This window comes from Xenopus tropicalis, chromosome 8 (assembly GCF_000004195.4).
Source record: "Xenopus tropicalis strain Nigerian chromosome 8, UCB_Xtro_10.0, whole genome shotgun sequence".
Taxonomy (NCBI): domain Eukaryota; kingdom Metazoa; phylum Chordata; class Amphibia; order Anura; family Pipidae; genus Xenopus; species Xenopus tropicalis.
In genome coordinates this window covers 118,915,329-118,932,369 of record NC_030684.2, presented here as the reverse complement: position 1 = coordinate 118,932,369, position 17,041 = coordinate 118,915,329, and positions in this window count along the sequence as shown.

The window sequence follows — 17,041 nt, the reverse complement described above, 5'->3', positions numbered from 1 at the left end:
CCTGACCATTTGGTCTACTTCATGGCCATTCCCTATTTTTGAATGGGAACAAAGGGGAGAAATAGATGGAAAAATAGATGCTAGCATGTAAGTAAAAAACACTAGGAGAATAAAAGAGGTTGAAGGGCGTAAAAATAGTCTGGAAAGTGGGCCTATGGTTTAAGGTTTTCTGGTGGGCCCCTGGGGCCCAGTCCGACACTGGTGGCATCTGTTTTCAATGAGCCACACTAACACACTTTGTCAGGTAATGGTATAAATGGGAAGAAATAATTGTATGGTATGTAGTTCATTCAGGATTAGGGATGTAGCGAACCTAAAAAAAAAAGTTCGCGAACATTCGCGAACTTTGCGAACCCCATAGACTTCAATGGGAAGGCGAACTTTAAAACCTAGAAAAGCCATTTCTGGCCAGAAAACTGATTTTAAAGTTGTTTAAAGGGTGCCACGACCTGGACAGTGGCATGCAGGAGGGGGATCAAGGGCAAAAACTTCTCTGAAAAATACTTTGTTGGTACAGCGTTGCGCAAAAAACGCTGCTTTTTTGCTATGTCATGCTAAACACCATGAAAACGGGATTTGCGGAAAAACGCCATGTGTGACTTGTGCGGCGTATTGTACAATACTTTTGCGACAATAAAAAACGCGGTGGAAAACGCCGTGCGAACCCAAACTGTGAACATACGCTGAAAGTTCGCGAACATACGCGTTCGCGAACACCCGATGTTCGCGCGAATTTGTTCCCCGGCGAACAGTTCGCTACATCTCTATTCAGGATCTAGAGGTTCATGGGTGAAAGGCAGTGAAATCTATACTATCATTTGCTAATGGAAATGCTCCTTTATTCCTGCTGACATCTATTAAGATTGATATTTATTTCTCCAAAGTATTTTAGAAGTTTCAGCTGTCCTCAGCAACACCTGCCTCTGGGCCTAATCTAAAGGTATTTCCGTAGATAGCATACTGTTGATATTGGTAAGCTTATATCAGATCAAAGAAAATTGTAGACTAATGGAATTACCCATGTATAATGCTTTTTTTCATATAGGGAAATGCTAGCAGGTATCCTTAATAATAGGGAGACATATTATCTCAATTAATCACAGATTTATATAAAATTCACATGCAACATGGCTACTTAGAAACAAACATAGAACAGCTCTCCAGGCTGCACTGGTTTTTATGCAGCTATCCACTTAAAAGGTTAGCAACTCATCCTCTTAGCAGAGCATATCTATAATAACGGGTTGGTTTCTCACAGAGCCTGGGCTTACTTACAAATTAGAAAGAATACTGTACATTGTATATGGAGTCACTTATTTTAATGCTAGCCTGCCCCTTGCATGTTTCATTGGTGATGTATAGCGAATCCGTCCCATTTCGCTTTGATGGAAAATTTGCGAAACGGCGACAATTCTTTTTTTGCCATACAACAATTCTTTTGATGGGAGAGACAATTCTTTTTGTAGCACAAAAATTCTTTTGACGAACAAGACAATTCTCTGCAAATTTTTCCGTGGTGAATTTTGTCGCCCATTTCACGGAAAAATCCGCCAATGACGAAACAAATTCGCTGCAAATCCATGCTTGGCAAATTTTTTTCACCCATCACTAGTGATATAGGGTATCGCACCCAAGACCAGATGCAGTAATATTGCTTGAGCTTCTTCATTCTACAGGTGGTAGTTTGCTACCTCTTGTAAGGCAATCACTTCACACAGAATTCTTGATAATAACCCATTGTTTTTTGGCTCTGCTTATCAGGTACAAGGGTTAGTCTTTAACGCCCTCGTGAACTACACACACAACCTGGTCCTGTGTACAAAAAGTTCAATATCTTCTTCAAAAAAGAATGGAGATCAATGTAATGTACAGCCTTCTGTTGATTGAAAGGTTTGCAACTTAATCCTATCTGAAGATCTGTGACCTAGAGGAGGCTGCAAAATACAAATATTATCAGGGGAATGAGAAATTCCAACTGTCAGCTCCCCTGTATAGTCACAATGAACAATGACTGGGTGATGATGAGACGTGATGAGCATTTTAGAATGTTTTTACCATTGGTAATGATCTCATGTCGACCTATTGCAGAAGTCAATTGGTTGAGCTAATTTTAGAGAGGATTGTTTATTTACTTTGACCTATTCACCTAGCAGAGGCAATACCAGTTTTGACACTTTGGGAAAAGTTCATTATGGAGTAACACTGATCTGCAAGTTATTCTTAACAATCCCTGCACCCTTATGTTACTTTACCATAATAATGAAATTTGAAAACTTTTATCTCCTGTGCAAACTGTTGATTAGATAGACTCATGTTTTTTTTCCCTTTGGTGGACGTAGAAACCAATTAAAATGTAGTAGAATGCAAATGCAACCAATCAGAGAGTTGCAAAATGCAAACATCTGAAATAATGGGTTTCTATGCAAAGTTTTAAAGAGGTATACACCTTATGACATGACACTGTTTAAAAATGGGAGGTTTATAAGCATTGTTCCCCCACTGGCTCATTATGTCACCTTTAGGACAGAGAATAAAGGACAGTTTTCATTCCCGTGGTTAAAAAGCACACTAGATAATGTCTTGAGCAGGGCACCTACTTTGAGGCCACTGGGAGCAACATTATAGGGAGCAGTGAGCAACATGTTGCTCTCGAGCCACTGGTTGGGATCACTGCTCTAGATACTGTGGTAAACTAGATTTACCAGGTGGGGATAGTTGACTGAGCCTCCCAGCAGCAAGGGTTTGGAATGAGTAATTAAAAAAAAACCCAAAAAAACCCAAATGATAATTCAATTAGACACTCTATAGACACTCTAGAATACTATACTATACTCTAGACCCTATAGAATATCATAGTCACATTAAGGCATTGCATATTGGAACAAGGACATAGTCAACCCTACCCCATTTCCTTGTACCCATCCCACTTTCCTCTACCCAGTGCATGGGAACACCATTATCATTCATTGTGGCTTTCTAAAGCAGAGTGAGAACTGCTTCAACACAAGGGTACCTTCTCCATTTTGTGTGTCTTTGTGGTCATCAAAGCCTGGCTAGCTAAATTCAGAAGATGAATTCCCAGTAATGTCTTATTGTTAGCTTATGACAATTTCTGCTCTTTTGTCTGAAACAAGGTATACCCAACAGGAAAATAGATTTTCCATCAGAAATATGGTAATGTAAATGTTCTAGGTCTGTGAAGTTGTAAATGTCCATAATTTGACGGTCATAAATTAGTGGCAAAATGTCAATGGGGACGTGAAAAAGTGCTTCAGTGAAATGAGACCAAGACAGTGTTTTATATCTGGCAGAGTTTGTGTCTATTATATATATATATATATCAAAATAAAACAGCCAGCACCAAGGGTCTTTGTATTTCAAAAAATCTCTTGTGTATTATAATTGCATGTACAACCTTGTACATGCAATTATAATACACAAGAGATTTTTTGAAATACAAAGACCCTTGGTGCTGGCTGTTTTATTTTGATATTTATGTGATATCCCGTGCACAGGGGCAGCTGCAGAGCAGCAGATTTTGGAGTGTGGTGCTGTCGTGTGGACTGTTTTATTTATATATATATATATATATATATATATATATATATATATATATATATATATATATATATAAATGCCAATTCCATACAATTTACAATATCTTTACAGACAAAACATTTGGACTCGTTTGAAATGCATTGGAGTGGTGGTACCACATGATAAACGCCCACGATTATAGATTGGGTGCGTCTCTATGATAAGGTAACTGTTTATATTGTCTCCCCCAAACATTACCTCCCACATAGCATACCTGTGTTTCCAGATAAGTGCTTTATGTATATACAAAACATGAATGAAGAAGGGAAATATATTTTTGAGATGAATCATTTCTCTGGCAGAGTTCTTCATGGAATTTTTCTAGGAGCTCTAAATTAGTTAGTACGGTTAGTATGGTTAGTATGGATATTCTGTAGCGAGGTTAGTCAAATCCAGCCCCAGTCACCCTGCTTGCATTTCATTGTGTCTCACTATAGAATTACATAGCTGCAAGCAAAGTATTAGTGCCTACAGAATTGATTCATATATACCAACTGCTGAATGATGCTCATCAATGATACCAACACTGGCGGAAATTTGGACTCAGCTTTCCTACAGGGTGGTAGTTACATCAACCAATTGGCAATTATGTCTGATTAAATAAATAGATCTATTAATGTACGCAGAATTGCAGAGTAAAAATACTCGCTTTGCTTTATTATTGGTGTAATGCAGGGATCCCCAACCTTTTATACCCCTGAGCAACATTCAAATGGAAAAAGTGGTGGGGAGCAACACAAGTCTAAAAAAAGGGGGTGCAACTAAGAGCTATAATTGGCGGTTTGGTAGCCCCTATGTGGACTGGCAGCTTATAGAAGGCTCTGTTTGGCATTACACTGGGTTTTATGCAACCAAAACTTGCCTCCAAGGCCACTGGGAGCAACATCCAAGGGGTTGGCGAGCAACATGTTCCTCACGAGCCACTGGTTGGGAATCACTAGTGTAATGTAAGGGGCAACCTATTAAAGCCAATTACTAAAAAGTAATCTGGGCATCATACTTTCCTTTCTTTCATATATAAATACATATATTTACCTGGTAAATGATCCAAACTATAACTTGAAATATAAGCAAATATAACTTAAATATCCTCAATTATATTTCTATTGCAATGAAAACCCATCCAATTGATCAGTGCCAATGAGAGCTTTAGTCATACCAAATGATTCCATTCAGTCAGGATGCACCCATGTGTTCTGACCCATATGGGGGTGCGACACTTGATTTTCCTCAGTTAACCCATACATTTAACAAGTACCATTCATTAAAGAAACATGCCAACAGTCAGTACTGCATACAGCAGGGAGCACCAAGGACAACTGTTAGACTACCGCCCATCTCCTAATTATTAATTACATGGGAATTGTACTTGTGGACTCTTGCGCATGTCTTTGCAATGGGAGCTTACTTGTATGTTAGCATCATGGCTAATACCTTAGTGTTTTTACTCACTGTGTGAAGCTGTAAAGTTTTGTAGTACAATCCCGGGCAGCAGAATTGCATAATAAATGGCAAGAACAGAAAAAAAAGAGAAATTAATGAGAAGCTGTAAACCAAAGACAGCTGAGCTAGATGGGTCAGATTAATGTGTAATTACACGGCTCTCCGTGTGTTCTTTTATACTCTTCTATAGTTATTCTGTTCTTTATTGGTACCAAATCATACAGTTGTCAGTTTGAACAAGAGCCTTATGTTTAACAAGTTTTTAACTGAGTATAAGTAGAAAGTTTCCAGCTGAGGCACCACAGACAGCCTTTAAGCTATTTAAATTGAATAGCCATAAAGTTTGGTGTGGGTCATATTTTTAGGGGCATTTTGGTTACTAGAAGTAAATAGAAAGGAGGTTTTAATTGGTCAACTATCTATGTAACAAGGTTTTATGGGTTCATTTAAGAGACACTCATCTCTAAGATATTTTTATTGAGTTCTTTAATAATGTTTGTAAATTTTATTTACATACGAGCAACAATGTCCGTAGTGGAAAACATGCAAACATTTACAGAAGCGGTTCCTTATCTTCCCTATCTTTTATCCTAAATGGTTAGAGATAGTTAAATAAAACACAATGGTTTACAATGGAAATTCAATGTAATTTCTCCAATTCTTTGATCTGACTTCCAAGCATTCTGCATTAGCCAAGTAATGAATATCGATAATAGAAAGCTCAACTGAAAAAAATGACCCTATGGATGTTTTGTCTATTCCATGTAAAGAAGACATACACTGATCACACAACTCACTAACTTGTTTGCCTCCTTTGTTGTTTCTGCCTAATTTGCCAGATCATTGGACTTTGTGTTGAGGGCTTTGTATGAGCAACTGAACACACTGACCCATCCGCCACATGTATAGGGTTAATCAACAACCTAAATTCCCTGATGTTCTATTGGCTGGGTAGTGATGGTGTTGATGACCATGACTGGGCAGTTAGTGAATATACAGCAATATAGGGAATAGCTGGTCAGTCACTGGATTCCTCTGGAACCAGTAACTGAAACCAACCTAAAAATGAAATATTAATAAAGATGCTGCTATACATTTCAGTTCATACATTACCACCTAGTTATCTGCTAACAAAAGCAGTTTTATGTGTATTGTTTGGATCTATACAAACTGAATTGGTTATAGAAAACTAAACTTAAGTATGGAAAAAGCTACTACTTAGTACCAGCATAAGGCTCTAATAGCCTCTAAAGCAGGTCCCTGTGAGGCACATTCAAATGTAAAAAGAGTTGGGAAGCAACACAAGCATAAAAACTGTTCCTGGTAGACCAATAAGGGTTGTGATTAGTTATTTGGTATCCTGGAAGATTAAAGGAGGCATTGCTTGGCAGTACATATGGTTTCTATGCCGCTGAGAGCAACATTCAAGGGGTAGGTGAGCAACATGTTGCTCGCGAGCTACTGGTTGGGGATCACTGCTCTAAAGCAATGGTTCCCAAGCTGCTATTTGGGAATTAATGCTTATTGACTGTGTTGTGGCAATGCTTATATAATGTGTGGGGCATATCCACTGTCGGTGGGCCCCCTATTTGGGCAGCTTAATTCTTCTGGTGTATGACCAGCTTTAATGTTATGGTTGTGTTTTCATATATCAGTTCATTAACCATATACCCATCCAATGTTGAATTTCAAGGGAAGGTTTAAATTCGGAAAAGTTTTAACAGCCTTCTTTATGGGTTTAGTTTATGGCTTTTGCATTAGATTCTTTGGTACATGCAACTTAAGGCTATGCATTGTGTATTATCCCTGATGGGATATAAGCTATGTGAATCCCGGTTATTTATAAGTAATACACTCTTCGTATGTATACGTATTACAGTTTAGCTGTGTGAGGCACTGCAGATTAGGTTGAAATAAAATCCAGACTTTATAGAGTGCAATAACTTAATTACATTTAGCAACACTTAACAGCTGAGGGGACAAGAGGACAAAGGGCCCATTGTGGGCAGCCGTTGACTAGTAATCCAATGCAAACACAATGGTGAGTGGAGCATTGAGAGGATGGGGAAGGCAGCTGCAGCATCTTGTCATCACTGTGGTAAATATTATTGCTTTTAGTCATTAATAGGAATAGCACACTCTATTGTGTGAGGGATAGGAGAATAATATCACATTATGTTACAAGGACTAGTAATTACCCTGGTGGGGAAAGGATCTTTGACTGGATCATCAGAGCTTCATATTATGCTCCCGATTTTGAAGGTGTGCGAACAGTTACGATGACAAGCCCATAAAATCATGGAAAAAGGAAAGCAACGGCAGGAAATGAAACAACTACCCCCAATTTATAATATTCTCTCAGCAACTCATGGAGAGAATTTAGCCTCTGTTGCTTACGGTATATCTATATGATGCTTCCTCCCTTAATCTGAGTGTGACAAGAGGGTCCTAAGAAACTCATATACTCAACTGATGTATAATTCTATTCCACAAGCACTAATGGATAAATATTAAAGTCTCCAGTTTGTTAAACAAGGTATTATATGCCATATTTCAGAATATTCCTGCATTATAAAATGAGACAGATTGGTTCCCATCCCCACAGGTTGGGGAATATTGGGATTAGGCAAAGATCTCCATGAAGAATGTTAGATATGAAATGGAATTGTTTCCTAGTGTTCAGAAGAGAAAATGAAGCCACCACTTGCGATTGCTATTATGGGTCTAAATGCAAAGAGCACTTTGCTATTATGGGTCTAAATGCAAAGAGCACTTTGCTATTATGGGTCTAAATGCAAAGAGCACTGAGTATTACTTAAGGTCTGAGATTCCTGCAGATGTTGTTTTTGTTGCACATTTGTCTTTGGCAATGATTTCTGATGCTGTTCTGAGGAAGTCCAAAAAGAAGCATTTTCAATTGTTTCACTATAAAAGGTTTTTTCCCAGTTTGGTCTATGTAGGGCTTAGCTTCCATTTATAACCAATTTATATAAAATTGGAAGTTACTGCCATATTAGGTGTCCCCCCACCCACCCCCTATTTATACTCTAACTTGAATGTCATTCAAATACTTAGGTAGCATGACACTGACGTTCAAGTCTAAAGTGAATGAGCACCAAGGGGGGTACTTTTGCACTCCATTCCACTCCTGCACTTGCAGCAAGGGTAATAATTAATGACCCCTATTGTGAGTAAAGACATAGAATCCCTATATTAGTAACATGAAAGGGGATTCTGTTTCTAATGTCAACTCAGGTGAGAAGCTTATCTGCCCGTGTATGGGACCCTCCGACAGGCCTCCCTGACCGATATCTGGCCAAAGATTGGTCATATGTTGATCACACAGGCTTGATTTGTCATCGGATCAGGGACCATATTGGCTCATTGATGTCATCCTTGCTCCGACTTTTCCTATCCCCTTCATTGCAATGCGTTCATTTGGCGATCGTTTGGGTGATTAGCAAGATATTTCTCACACAAGGTGGGCATATCCAGGGAAAGGTTTGCTTGTGTGGCGACCTTGCCAAACGAGAAAATCTTACCGTGTGTGGCCACCTTAAGTGTTAGAACAGCTTTACTTGTCACTGTGTCATTTTGCTTCAAGTTCAGTGTATGACGCACTAGAATAAGACTACGATAAACCACATGGTCAGATTAGCCCCAAATCTGCTAGGAAATGCAAGGAATGCTCCAAGCATGCTAAATCTATGAAAGTGCCTACAATAGCTTAGTAGCAAGCAGACAGCTTTTATATGTTTCTCTCGGAAATGAAATGTTTCATTAGGTTTAGTGATCTTATAAGATCATATATGCCTTATTAAATTGTATTACAGTAATGAAAGCAATGCATAACAGTTTTGGCTGTTTAAAAGGGAATGTATGTTGGAATGTAAATATTTACAGAAAAAAAAAGAAAGGAAGAGCCCACCTACTGATAAGTACAAATGACCACATGTATATATATTTATATAATTGTAGTATATACACAGACATAATTAAAAAAACATGATACAAATGAAGGGAATTAAAAAAGGGGGTAAATACCATTGTACACACTTTACCTTACAAAGACAGCCCCCTTCCCCTTATTAGTATTAAGGATGATGCCACTAGTGGCACTTCTCTCAGGAGTATATAATTATATGCAGCAGTGGTTCTTCAATAAAAAGTAAAAACGTAGAGCATATATTTCTATGACGTTCAATGGAAGAAACTTCAGTATCCCCACAAATTATAGGCATTATCTGTACTGTCTAGGGTACCTCTTGAAAATGTTATGGGGTATCACTATCACTTGGGAAACACAAATTATAGCCACCAAATCAAATCAGAGAATGTTAGGGCTGCTCATCTAGAGAGAAAACACCTTTACTTGCATCCATGAGAACCAAGAGAAAGAACTAGACTCCTCTCCTCACCTTACACGCATTGTGGGGGTTATATGATCTGTCACTAAGGACACTAGATATTCATAACATACAGTAGTAACACAGTGCTACTTTGTGTTGACTTTTTTTGCACTTTGCACACTGAATTGTGCATAGTAAATGACCCCTCTTGTGTTGCACTGGAAAAGCTATCCTCTAGGGCAGTGCTGTCCAACTTCTGTTGTACCGAGGGCCGGAATTTTTCCGACCTATGTGGTGGAGGGCCGATAATGGAAGCCAGTTTTGACCACTCCCCTTTTTGAAACTGCACCCACTTGAAACCACACCCATGTTATCACATGACCATACCCATATTAATGGTTGTAGTACAGCAAAAACCTGCCATACTCTGCCTGCCCTACCCTGTCTGTGTGTGCCATACTCTGCCTGCCCTACCCTGCCTGCGTGTGCCATACTTTCACTGTATGTGCCATTCTTGGCTGGTTTGTGCCAAACTTGGCCTGTGTGTGCCATACTCTGCCTTCCCTACCCTGCCTGTGTGTGCCATACTCTGCTTGCCCTATGCTGCCTGTGTGTATGGCACACACAGGCAGCCTACAGTGACACAATGCTGGCACTGCTCCTACAGTCTGCACAATAACTATATATTAAAAAACTTTTTAATTGCAGTACCACCTCAGTATATGTTCTTTTTGTAGTATGCAGGGATTATTTGTGGGTTTCTACTGCTCCTGAGGTGTGAACAGGGGAACAATGGGGGTGATTACAGCCTGAGCCTGAGGTGTGAACACTGCAGGGGGTGAACAATGCAGAGATTAAAAGGTGTGAACAACACAGGGGATTACATATTTAAACAATACAGCCTGATTATAGCCTGAATCTGAGGTGAGAACCATGCAGGGGGGCAGTTAATCTCAGTACTGATACCATTTAAAGCTTACACAAGAGTAAGCCATCAAAGCAGCCAGACAGGTGGGGGGCCACACAGAGGGGGGTCGCGGGCCGCATGCGGCCCGCGGGCCGCCAGTTGGACAGCACTGCTCTAGGGATAAACGTCATTTTGCAAGTTTGATACAAATGCTTGGCACTCAGTGACCTGTAGTGGAACGGAGGGAAGCAGGGCATGATGATGTTAGAGGGTTGTCCTGCTTTCCTGGGTAGTGACTGGCTGGGGGATCCCTGGGTTAGGCCTAAAGGTAGACCTGAACGTTACCTGGCATTTGAATTTGAGCAGGTGTAGCAACAGCAGCCATCCCTTCCTACTTTCTATAGAGGGAATTTTGTCTCATTTGGCAGGGGGTGTCCTGACTCTGAAACCCAGGGTTAAGTTGAATGGGCAAAGAGCAAGATGAGTTGGTAAGTATGTAGGGGGGAGGTGAACAGCATTGGTTGGAGACCTGAGATGGCCAGACTTCAGGCCCAGGTTCTCTTTCGCTCTTATGGAAGGTTATGCACATTGGTTACTACTGTTTTAACACTGTGGTTCACGTGGTCGTGTTACAGTTATGTTAAGTTATGATTTGTGATGTATTAATTTATGTAACTTATTAATGTTAATAAACAACTGCAGCCTCATCTTAATTATCTGGTCATGTGTCAGTTCTTTTGGTGGAGGGTGGTAAAACAGGAATATACAGGGAATAGCACATCTCGATATTGCATTTGTCATGGCTGTGGCAGATGCCAAGAGAACACTACTTGCCTGACTGCATAGTAGACGTTGTAAGTGAAGGGGGGCTGTTTTCCACCTTAATGCTGCAACATACAATGATATTCTTGATGATCACTTCCAGCATAATAATGACCCCCATGCACAAGTTGAGGTTCATACAGAATGAGGTAGCTGAGATGAAAATAATAGAACTTGACTGGCATACAGATCCTTTGCCTCAGTTTAAGTAACTTTGGGATGAATTGAAATGGTGACTTCAAGCCAACCCTAATCACCCTACATCAGTGCTCAACCACACTAAGCAAATACCATCAGCAATGTTGCTAAACATAGTAGCAAGTATTCCCAGAAGAGTAGAGGCTGAAGGACCAACTTCATTAATCCCCATGGTTTTGGTCATGGAATGCTGAACAGACAAGTGTCAGGATAGTTTAGCCATATAGTATAAATAGATGACGGCAGTTTACAACATGTGCAATTCCTGTGGAACATCTGCCCATAAAGCTTCTATATTGACGTCACTTTGTTTTGCTGTTCTTTTTGCGCTGGATGAAGCTGGTTTCTTATTTTAGTGCATACAGTACCTCTGTTTGCAGCATTTTGTAGGAAAAGACAAACTTTGGTGGTAGCGCCACCACTGCAATTCCCTTCTTTGACATATGGACCTGATATATATATTTAATAAGAAACCACATTATATTTTAAAATATAAGGACTCAGGAACATTGCACTCATTATTACTATCCCTCAACATGATACACAGGCTCAAAACATAGCACCATCCATTCTCCTAAGGTACCTTTGAAGTGCCGTACTGTGCATTCACTGTAGCTTTTAGTCTCAGCAACATGTTGACACAAGACGCCGCTATTTTTAGATTTGCTTGAAAAAGAGAAAAACAGAAGAAATTCGAAAAACGTATCTTTACCAGTGGTGGATGTTAATATCTCAACACTTTGTCTTTCACGCATCATTGCAGTAGATAGTGCATGAATTTGTTTCCATCACAGTTGTTTATAGAATAGCTAACGCTGGTAGGCAAGTAGGCAACAACTATATCTGCAGAATTCAGGGTTATTTCTAATGGATAACCTTAAAGATGAACTAAGTGACAATGCCCAATCCAATCCAATTATGATGCCACTGTAAGACAAATCCTAACAGGGCACAAACCCAGGAAGACATTCCATGCTAGTTTTCAGATGAAAATATTTCCATTGAGATTACAATATAATTACTGGTTTTCCTGGCATATGGGAAAATACTTCCTATTTTGCTCAACATTCCCTATCTTACACTCATTTTATCTGGTGATTAGGTGGCTGATATCTTAATCAGATTATAGAGGATTAATAATGAATGAACCCACTGTTCCTATATTCCTTCAAATAGGAGATCCTGCATCCATTGACTGCTTCTATTGTATGTTAGATCCTGCAGAACCAGCAAGTTACATAATGGGCTTTATAGAGCGCCCGTCATCCCCCAGGGAACTTGGCACAAACTCAATACAACTGACTATCGCTCGTGTCAGGATTTATTTGCTTAGTCAAAAATGCACACTTTTGAAGTTATGCTAACAATAAATACAAGCCTCGTGATGTCATGATTGGAGCATATGGGCAGAGTCTGTTGCATAACAAGGAACTTTCCTACCAAGCTGCTTGTCTCATCCTCCCACTTCTCCCTGTATGTATGTATATCTTTATTTATAAAGCGCTACATATGTACGCAGCGCTGTACAGTAGAATACATTAATACAAACAGGGGGTTATTACGATAATAATAGATAAATACAAAGTATTACAATAAACACAAATAAATACAAGATACAGTTGCAATAAGATAAGAGTCAAAGACACAAGAGGATGGAGGTCCCTGCCCCGTAGAGCTTACAATCTATATAGATGTAAATGTAGAGCTTGTCAATCAATATTAACCTAATATTAAGGGTAAAGGAACATTAACTAGTGGAGATGACTTTTATTTGTTGCAAGACTTAATATTCTCTTTCCTTTTTGTTCAAGTAGGATTATACTGTCTCAGTTTAGGTCTATAATTCAATAGACTGTAGAGAGAGATACTATTAAACTACACTAGCAGAGGTCTTGCCCTGTATTAATCACCAATGGTCCAGGCGAGCAGGAGAAAGAGTCTACTAGAAACTTGCCATCAAATGACCAGATGGGTTTTGGAGAGTAGATACATAAAACAAAGAAGGACATGATGGCAACTATTTATTTAAATGGTTTAAAGAAATGTACTTCCAATGAAGTGGAATATCTTGCTCAGTATCAGTAATGCGAGCAACAGTCACCTGGACTAGAAAAGGTCCCATTGAACACTGAACCCACTACAACATGCCAGGAGTATAAAAAAACATGAGTGATAAAAGTCACATAGGGAATTAGTGTTGATGTTGGGTCACCATCAGTGACCAGAGAAAATTCAGGATTTGCTTAAAAACAGGTTTGCTGTGGTTTTGGCAACTCCCACACCCTAGCTCTTGCTCTTACCTCTCCATCACAGGCAACAATAAGTGCTTCCTAAAATAAAGTACAGAATAAATGGGAGTCATCCAGAGGGAGACCCCCTTCTTCTCATCAGCCATTACATTCAGTCCTCAACCATTAGAACTTTCTGGATAGTACAACCATTGCTTTTTCCCTTCCAGATCACATACAATTCATATCTGTCTCAGTAGACTTTTGGACATATTAAGGTAGACGGTTGATACTATTTAGATTTAAAGCAACTTTATTATGGAAAGTATATCTAATAGCAATAGTTAGGAATATTTTAGGTGACGTATTGATGTAGTTATAAAATGATTTACTAGGAAAAGCTACATTTAGATTACACTAGTTAGTAACTATGTCCTAGTTGAGACCTATGGCCCTTCTTTATGGATACCAGATACTTGCTGTGAGTGAGCAGTTTGTGAAAAATGCTTTTATTCCTAATCAGAACCACATGACTCGTCTCTCTCTCTGAGCTTTTAATTTAATCTGGAAATAAAATTATGTATCCTAACGTGCACAAAAATTACAATGCATTGCAAGGAGACTTCACGCTATGCAGGTCTGACCTCAGAACACAAACATCCGACATCTGAAAGAAACTAAAGAGAAATATCAAGAAAGATCACTTGCTGATGTGTTCATCTTCTGATACACTGCCAGCCATGTTCTTGCCAGAGATATATTAAGACAATCAAGGCTTAGCAGGCTGAAAAAAATCCAGAAAAATACACTTCAAGTTCTCAGAGAAAAGTCCAAGAAGCGCATGGTTCAGGTGAATGGAGGAGGAGAAGTTTGTAATTCAGATTCCCTGGTTCTAATATTTAGAAAACCTCATTTAAATCCCAGTGAATCCCAACACCCTCAGCAAGTTTGTCAGTGAATATACTAACAAACCAGCACACTTACTGCAAGCTATTTGCCTTGACTGCATTGAGTGTTCTTTGATGACCACTAACAAACATCATCAGGAGAAGATGTAGCCTGTATTTATGATTTATGACTATAAATAGTTCTATTACACATTCAAGAGTGGTAAACGTTGGTCCACTGTTTTTGTGGACTTCTGTGGACAGACAGATGGAATAAAGTTATTGCCTGATCATGCCTTGGCACGGCAACACTAATAGGGACTCTCAGTGCATGTCATGGTGTAGAAGTGGCTAACAAGCTTGGTGGTCTATTGACCATACATAGGGCCATACAACAGGAGTTACCATTCAGTTATTGAGCTCCGATGGATTCCTAATCCATTGATTCAGTTGCAGACAAATAAATGAATCCATTAAACCATAAAAATGTGCCTTAAGCTAAAAAGCTAAAACAAATGTTTCCAAGTTTAACTAGTAGGTTAATTATATCCTGAATCATTATTAGGGATTTGTAGCTCCAGAGAATAGTACTATATTAACCATGTAGGCCCTCGAAAACCTGTACCTAGGGTGGCAGCTGTAGAGGGGCAGTCATCGGATACCTATATGGTAAATGAAACTTTTTGGGAAAAAACCCCCATTACTATTTATGCCGGATACTTTCCTACAGAAGTGGGGGTAGGGGCACCTGTTTGAGGGCTGTGCATGGAAGTGACATCATACGCACGTTACATTTTGCAGCCTCATGCCTGCCCAAAATACAGCCCTGTCCATACTGTGGGTATGGGCCATTTCATGGGGCAGAATGGTGGGGCTGGGCAAATGTTGGTTCACAGATGAGGATCTTGAACCCTAAAATATATCTGCCTTCTCGACATGACTCTTAACTTCAGATAACCCCCAGGTAGCACCCTACATAGATACAAAATGATGCTGCTGAGTATGGGAAACTAGAGAAACTCTGGCAGGTCATAATGTAAAAACAGCTGAAAACAAAATACTGTGATCCTATATCCCAAACAAAGAAGGGAAAACACAGAAACTGTTCTCAGAATAATATAGAATGATTTTTCATCCAGCGCTCAGTGCGGAGCACACCATCCAGGATCTCTTGAGCCCCTTAGTGTTCTTTGCACTTGCTCCCCTGGGGATCTTAAATGACTCCATAGTTTTACTTCTGTACTATAGATGGACCTATTGTTTCAATATTTCATGGTTTAAATTATTAGTCCCATTGTGCCTCTTTCCAGCCTGCAGTGATATGTTATCTGGTTGTCAGAATCACTGGCCCCTGCTGCAGACTTATTGTTTGAAGCTTCAGCTTTCGGTCAAATTCTGACTTTTCTTCTTGCTAAGGTAATAAGGCCCAAGCCATCAGATAGAAGCCTCAGTGCTGCACACAAATAAATATGTAAATAATTCAAATACAGGTATCGGACCCCTTATCCGGAAACCCGTTATCCAGAAAGCTCCGAATTACGGAAAGCCCGTCTCCCATAGACTCCATTATAAGCAAATAATTCAGAATTTTAAAACTGATTTCCTTTTTTTATGTAGAAATAAAACAGAACCTTGTAATTGATCTCAACTAAGATATAAATAATCCTTATTGGATGCAAAACAATCCCATTGGGTTTAATTAATGTTTTATTAATTCTTTAGTAGACTTAAGGTGTGGAGATCTAAATTATGGAAAGACCCCTTATCCGGAATACCCTTGGTCCCGAGCATTCTGGATAATGGGTCCTATACCTGTATACATTTAACTAAAAAGTCTTATTACAAATTAAAATTGAATGCTATTGTCAATGCCATATTCAAGGTTAATATCAGAGCCCACTAATCTAGTCTAGAGCCAACTACTCTTAGTTGAAAAGTAACACATAGATAACACCCATTGTGTTGCATGCAGCAAAGGTATGTTTCCATGACAGCACATGCATGATGGAGCTCAATGCCACCCCAGTGTGGGTGGGGTTTTATTAAGCAGCAAAATCAAGTTTGCTGTCCAGCACCCTGGACAGTGGTCTTTTTCATGCTGTATCCATGCTGTTTGGCCTATTTTCAATTTCTGTTATTTCCCAACCCCATCTTTATATTGCAGCTTAAAGGAGCAGTATACCCCACTTGTTCAACATGATTTCAGTGAATAGCTCTTGTGTTGAACATACTTTGCGCACATTGTTTTAATTGAGAAAAATCAGCCATTTTAGTTATTCTTTAAACAAAACAGAGATTAGTTTCAGTTTTCGACTTCCTGGTTTTTCCAAGCAATTGTGGGAGGAGTCAAACACAGTTTATCAGATTACTAGTGCTCAGATAAACCATTTGCATATTGGATTTCTGCTTATCTGTAAGCCACAACAATGATAGAAGAGACGGCGTTATCTCTGTTCAAATGAAGTCATCTGATTACAGGGAGGTAGTAAGTGTAAAAACACAACAGTGATCATATAGTGCTTTATAAAAAAAAAAAGAAGTTGTGTATTATTTTTAACTGAAACACCCAGCCAGAATACATTTCCAACAGAAATAAAACAAGGTTTGTAT